This window comes from Dipodomys spectabilis, unplaced genomic scaffold, assembly GCF_019054845.1.
Source record: "Dipodomys spectabilis isolate Male_0828 unplaced genomic scaffold, ASM1905484v1 ptg000085l, whole genome shotgun sequence".
In the NCBI taxonomy this organism is placed as follows: Eukaryota; Metazoa; Chordata; class Mammalia; order Rodentia; family Heteromyidae; genus Dipodomys; species Dipodomys spectabilis.
Window position 1 is genome coordinate 4912501 of NW_024870762.1, and position 7453 is coordinate 4919953.

Sequence of the window (7453 nt, forward strand, 5' to 3'; positions counted from 1 at the left end):
AGCCTTGAGCTGAAGAGCTGAGGGACAGCACCCAGGCCCAGAGTTCAAGCCCCACAACTGACCAAAAAAAAAAAAAATTACTTGCAAGCCAGGTAACAGTGGTGCTGAGGAATCGAACCCAGGACCTCATGCATGCAAGGCAAGCACTCTACCACTGAGCCACCTTCCCACCCCCACCTCCCACGCCATGAGACTCTTATCTCCAATAAACTACTAGTAACCATTTTCACCAAGGGCTCCAAGGAGGCCCCCTCCCCCTGGTGGTCCAGCCACAGTCCTGCAACCAGTGCATCTACCATCTACTACTGGTGCTCTATCATTTGAGCCACACCTCAAATCTTAATCTCGCCTTTTTTAATGGTACTTGCATTTGTTTTAATAATCTGTGTGAAGTTGAACATATTTGTTATCTGGGTGTTCAAGATATTTTCTGAGGGGCTGGGAAGGTGGCTCAGTGGAGCGCTTGCCTTGCATGTGTGAGGCCCTGGGTTCAATTCCTCAGCACCACATAAGCAAAAAGAAAAAAGCTGGAAGTGGCGCTGTGGCTCAAGTGGTAGAGCGCTAGCCTTGAGCTGAAAAGCTGAAGGACAGTGCCCAGGCCCAGACAGAGCTTAGGCCCCACAACCGGACCTAAAAAAAAAAAAAAAAGATATTTTCTGAAAGGACTACATGTTTAAAAGAGTTTGGAAAGGCAAGGTGTAAGATCACAGTCCAAGGCTAGCCCCAGAAAAGAAACAAAAGACTTTTTCTGACAGTAACCTAAGCAAAAAGGGATAGAAGTTTGGCTTGAGTGGTAGAGTGCCCAGCAAGTGGTAGAGGCCTAGCAAACAGGAGATCCTGAGCTCAAATTCCAGTACTGAAAAAAATGGGGAGACGGGTTGAAAGTTCCCCCTGGAGAGGAGGAAGCAGAGGAAACCAACACCAGCAGCCCAGGAGGAGCCAGCAAAGAGCCTGATCTGAGGATGGGGAGTGGGCCAATGAACATCAGTAGGCAGACAGAAAGGCCACCTGGGGAGTGGTCTGTGCTACTTCAGCCTCTGCTGCCCTCTTGTGGCCATCATGTGGTACACAGGAAGTGCCCTTCCCCGTGAAAGTTGAGACAGGGCCACTGTCACATAAGACTAGAAACTAGAAAACTGAGAGTGAAGAAAATCAGGCATAGAGTAGCAGCTGCTGTAGGATTCTATAAATACCACATTTTAAAATTAGTCAGAGGTCCGCTGTGATAACACAGCTGAGTGGGTGGCTAGAACCGCAAGGGACAATAGAGAGCATCTTCGGATACAGGGTGTGCTCTATTCTGAGAGTAAGTGGCTTTTGTCCAGGTTGCCCATTACTGTGGCTGGCTGGGATCAGCCTTAGACCAGCTCACACGCCTCCTTTCCCAAATCTGTGGCTGCAATGAACTCCCAGGCCCTTTCCTGTGCCCCTGCCTTCAGATCATGGAACCCCTCACTCTGCAGATGGACATCCCACCTCACCTGCCCCTGCCTTCACACTCTCATGCCTTGCTCCTGCCTTCACTGCCACCCACAGGACCTAACTCCTGTGGTCAAGAAACCTCTAAGTTGCTGGGCGCTGGTGGCTCATGCCTATAATCCTAGCTACTCAAGAGGCTGAGATATGAGGATCATGATTCAAAGCCAGCCTGGGCAGGGAAGTCTGTGAGACTCTTATCTCCAATAAATCACCAGAAAATCGGAAGTGGCGCTGTGGCTCAAGTGGTAGAGTGCTCACCTTGAGCTGAAGAGCTGAGGGACAGTGCCCAGGCCCGGAGTTCAAGCCCCACAATCGACAAAAACAAACAAACAAACAAACCCTTAGTGCTAGATCTAAAATACCAGGTCATAATTATACAGGACTCTAGGCGTTCACACACAGTGAGACCAAAGGAGGACTCCCTTAGGAGAGGAACACAAAAGCACAATGCCTATCTGCATCTGATCATACAGAATAATATTTATTGAACTCCAGGAAATGAAAACAAGATTTTTTTTGCTGTTTTTATTTTCTTTCCTTTGTGTTCTGTTTGTTCATGGATCTGTCTTTGGCAGTGTAAAGGGAGGCACAGAAATGGAGGAAAAAAGGATGAACAAATGCAGCCGTCCTGGGTTCAAGCCCCAGTACCAAAAAGAAAAGACAAAAAAAGACAGTTAAAAAAAACACAAAAAGAAAACTTTACTTTCTCTCTGCCCAAGTCTTAACTGCCAGTCATTCTGTTTAGCTCTTTTTGTACAGCTTCCTGCCATCAAGTGTCCCAAAGGGAACCCAGAGAGGTACTTGAACCTTGTAGATCATACCTGCAAGTTTGAACTGTCCATCAAAACTTCTCATCATAGGGCTGGAAAGGTAGCTCAGTGGTAGAGTGCTTGCCTTGCATGCCTGAGGTCCTGGGTTCAATTCCTCAGCACCACATAAGCAAAAAGAAAAAAGCCGGCTAACACTCTACCACTCGAGCCACAGTGCCACTTCCAACTTTTTCTGAGTAGTTGACTGGAGATATGTCAACTTTCATCCAAGCCTTCCCCTACCAGGCTGGCATCTGGAAACCTTAATGCTACTGCATGCTCACCTCAAAGTCCAGGAAGGTCTGTCTACTTCATCCATGTTTTAAGTTGCTTTGTGGTGGTGTTCCTCCAGTTACCGACTGCAGAAAGTAAGGCCAAAGGCTCTAAACTCAACAAAGGCTAACACGCCCAGGGCAAGAGACACTTGTGTACACAGCCAGCTCAGGGAGTCAGCCCCTGAGGGACGTGGAGAGGGCTGGGAATACTTTCCCCAACAGGGAACTCCTAAGCCCCAGGCAGAGCCCTGTCCTCCAGGACTCAGAGTTCTGTTTCTTACATGAGCTTGGATTCAGGCTTAGCCCTGGGGCCCATCAGCCTCCTCAGCATAAGATTGCCTGTTCTAGTCAAGGGAAACTGTCATGGAGCAACCAAACAAATTAATTGATTCCTTTTTCCTTTTCATTATTTAGAGAATATGTTATTAGTTTCTATAATCAATCCCATGTAGCTAAGACCTTACATATTTAATACAGTGCATTTACCCCTGTACAAATGGGGGGGGAGGAATGAATTAAGTTTAACATTTCTAGACCAACATGACTATTAATTTCTATAAATGCCAACTCAATGTGGTAAACTGGGATGCTTTTTCCAAAGTTGACAGCTAAAGTTTCCAAAAATTCAAACTATATGTGTGTGTGTGTGTGTGTGTGTGTGTGTGTGTATACATATATATATATGGACCGATAATAGCAGTATATTAAGCATCAATAGCAATAAAAGCTTTTCCAGGTTCTGCAGTCATCAGAACAAAATTAGACATCCAGCACATCCATTAATAAAAAGAAAAAAACGATTTTAAAAAAACAGAAAAATATGAAGCTCTGTTACTGTTATGGTACCTGGCACCATTTTTTTATTAGCTCCTCAATCATCATCTGGAAAGAAAATATTCTTGAGTAACATCATCAAACACAGCTCTGATAAAACACAGTCACTGCTACATATTGTAAAGCAGGGAGAAGGTATTTTACACTCACAGAGGTATGATACCATAACTGTCCTGTATCTATGGCACAGAGGATACAACCAAAAAGGCATTTTGGAGACTTGATTCTTCTTTCCCAGCAGAGGGCCCCAAGGAAGATATGACACAGCTCTGTAAAGAAATGCACTTTCTTCCATAGGATTTCTGTGCATTTATGGTGTCAGCCTTTAAGCAGATGGCATTGGAAGAGAATCCTGGAGAACACAAGGGTGACGCTGTGATGTCATGTGTGGATGAGCGTTTTCCAAGCAGAGCAGGCAGCAGATCGAGGAGCTGGGCAGAATTACACACCCTTTGGATCCCTGGGGTTTGGAGCTTGGGGATATTTACTAAAGGCTGAGCAATTGTTTACTTATTTTGTCCTGTATATATGAATTCGTATATGCTTATGAATTTTTTTTGGGTCCGGTCGTGGGGCCTGGGCGCTGTCCCTCAGCTCTTCAGCTCAAGGCTAGTGCTCTACCACTTGAGCCACAGCGCCAATTCTGAGTTTTATCTTTTTGCTTATGTGGTGCTGAGGAATCGAACCCAGGGCCTCAGGCATGCAAGGCAAGCATTCTACCACTGAGCCACCTTCCCAGCCCATGCTTATGAATTTTTATACTTATAGATGTTTAGATACTTTCAATAGATGTCTTCCTCATACTAGACCCAAGCACATCATTGCTTTTCTCTTCAGGGAAAAAAAAAAAGCCAAAACACAACCAGCACATTTGTAGTGCATTTAACTTTTGCCTATCTGTGTGGCTGTTTCTAAATTTAAAATGGCTGCACAATCAATCCATAATCCTGTGGGTTCAGTCCCCCAAAATCCCCCAACACATTCAAAGGGCTGAGGTCAAGGATATGGTGGTGGAAGGAGCTGGCACAGCCGGCTGCCTTGGGGGGCAACACAGGATATACTGGCTGTGTTAGGAGCCATGCTCAGGCCCATCTTCATTCCAGCCATGGAGAGCTTCACTGACCCTGCGCACCACCTCTTCAACGGACCAGGCTTTCCAGAAGGAGCCGCCATGATGGTTTATCAGGGCATTCCCACGGTTATGACATTATACAGATAGGAGCTTTCCAAGCAGAGCAGGCAGCTGGGGAAAGAGTCCAGATCAGAAGCAAACACCGCAGGATTTTAGTAAGAATAATGGAGAACAGAGGAAAGAGCTGTATTAGTCATCTTACTGCAGCTGTGGTTAAAAAAAAAAAAAAATACCTGAGAAAACTAATTTATCAAGAGGAGAGGTAAGCTGGGGGCCAGTGGCTCACGCCTGTAATCCTAGCTACTCAGGAGGCTGAGATCTGAGGATCACAGTTCAAAGCCAGCCTGGGCAAAGAAAGTCTATGAGATTCTTATCTCCAATAAACCACTCAGAAACTGGAAGTGGTGCTGTGGCTCAAGTAGTAGAGCGCTAGCCTTGAGCTGAAGAGCTGAGGGACAGCGCCCAGGCCCAGAGTTCAAGCCCTACAACCAACAACAAAAAATAAAAAAAGGAGAGGTAGCCAGCCACTGGTGGCTCATGCCTGTAATCCCAGCTACTTAGGAGGTTGAGATCTGAGGATTCAATTCAAAGCCAGCCTGGGCCGAAAAATTCCCAATGTATCTCCATGCAAACATTCCAGTCTGTGAAAAGGACATATGGGCATTTTAAAGAAAGTTGAGAAACTGAAATGTAGTTCATTGCTAGACATGTGCTTAGCAAGTATAAAGCCCTGAGCTCATATAATGAGAAAATGATGATGATGATGATGATGATGGTGATGATGATGACGATGACAATGATGATGAAGATAATGGGAAAAAAATAGGAGTTGATGCCACAGGATAGTTACTGTAACTCAATCTGGACAATGGAAAGAAAATAGACTGAAACAGATTAACACATCCAGAGATTCACAAAACTCTAACAAAAAGAGCTAATAGTCATGGTATAGGAATCTCATAAGGGCAAGAAAAAGAGAGAACAGAAAAAGTATTCAATGGTTTGTCTAAAATGTTCCAAAATTAGGCAAAAGATAAAAACCTATATATCAAGAAGCTAAATGAGCACCAAACATATTTTGTGTTTATTGTCTATTTGTGCATTTTTATTGAAATGTCTATTTAAATCTTTTCTCCATTTTTGAATTGCCATACTTGGGTTGTAAAAGTTGTTTCTAAATGGGTGCAAGTAGCTCATGCCTGTAATCTCAACTACTCAGGAGGCTGAGATCTGAGGACTGAAATTTGAAACCAGTCTAGGAAGGAAATTCTGTGAGACTCTTCTCTCCAGTTAACTAGAAGTGGAGCTGTGGCTCACATGGTAGAAGCAGAAAGATCATGTATTCAAGGCCAGCCTATGCTATATAGTAAAACCCTCTCCAAAAAAAAAAGAAAGAAAAAGAGAGAGGAAGAAAGGAAGGGAGGGAGGGAGGGAAGGAGGGAGGGAGGGAAGGAGGGAGGGAAGGAAGGAAAGAAATGTGGGTTTCACTCCTTTTTTCTATTTTCTTTTTTTTTTTTTTTTTTGGTCGGTCATGGGGCTTGGACTCTGGGCCTGGGCGCTGTCCCTCAGCTCTTCAGCTCAAAGCGAGCGCTCTACCACTTGAGCTACAGCGCCACTTCCGGTTTTCTGGTGGTTTATTGGAGATAGGAGTCTCACAGTCTCTCCTGCCCGGGCTGGCTTTGAACCGCGATCCTCAGATCTCAGCCTCCTGAGTAGCTAGGATTACAGGCATGAGCCACCAGCGCCCGGCTCTTTTTTCTACTATTTTCTTATTTCCTAGTTTATTCACTTCTTTGCTTCCTTCTATTTCTTTGAATTTACACTATTTCTTTTTTGGTTTGTAAGTGGAAGCTTACAGTATGGTGGCATTATCTGCATCCCGAAAATTCTGGTAGCCTGGCACTGGTGGCTCACATCTGCCATTCTAGCTATTCAGGAAGTTGAAATCTGAGGGATCGTGGTTCAGTGCCAGCCTGGGCTGACCAAATGAACACCAAACAGTACATTTTGTATGAGACTTTTATCTCCAATTAACTACCAAAAAACCAGAAGTAGCACAATGGCTCAAAGTAATAGACCACTAGCCTTGCAAAAAGAGCCCAGGCCCTAAGTTCAAGCCCTATGACTGACAAAAAAAAAGTTCTGGTAAGTTGCCAGGTGCTGATGGCTTATACCTGTAATCCTAGCTACTCCGGAGTCTGAGATCTGATGATCTCAATTAGAAGCCAGACCAGGCAGGAATAGCCCATGAGACTCTTCTCTCCAATTAACCACTAAAAAAGTTGGAAGTAGAGCTCAAGAGGTAGAATGCTAGCCTTGAGTGAAAAAAAACTCAGGAACAGCATCCAAGCCCTAAATGTAAGCCCCAGAACTGGCAAATATACACATGTGTGTATGTATGCATGCATGCACGCCTACCCATGCACACACACACACACACACACACACACACGCATGTGCACACACACATACACATACACACCACAGAGTTCAATCTAATGGCTAATGTCTGCAATCCTAGCTACTCAGGAGACTGAGATCTGAGGATTACAATTCAAAGCCAGGCCAGACAGGAAAGTCCATGAGACTCTTATCTCCAATTAACCACCAAAAAAGTTGGAAGTAGAGCTGTGGCTCAAGTGGCTCATGCACTAGCCTTAAGCTGAAGAGCTGAGAGACAGCGCCCAGGCGCAGAGTTCAAGCCCCACGACCGACAAAAAAATAAAAAAATAAAGTCATTGAGACCTGTTTAATAGCCTAGCATAGGTCCAGCCTAGAGAATGTTCCATTTGCATTTTGGAAAAATGTTTTATTCTATGTTTGATAAAGTATTTTATAGATGTTTTGTTCATGTGTATGCTGGTAAATAATTAATAATAAAAATAATAGTAATAATTGTAAAGCAAATGTGGTCAGATGATATC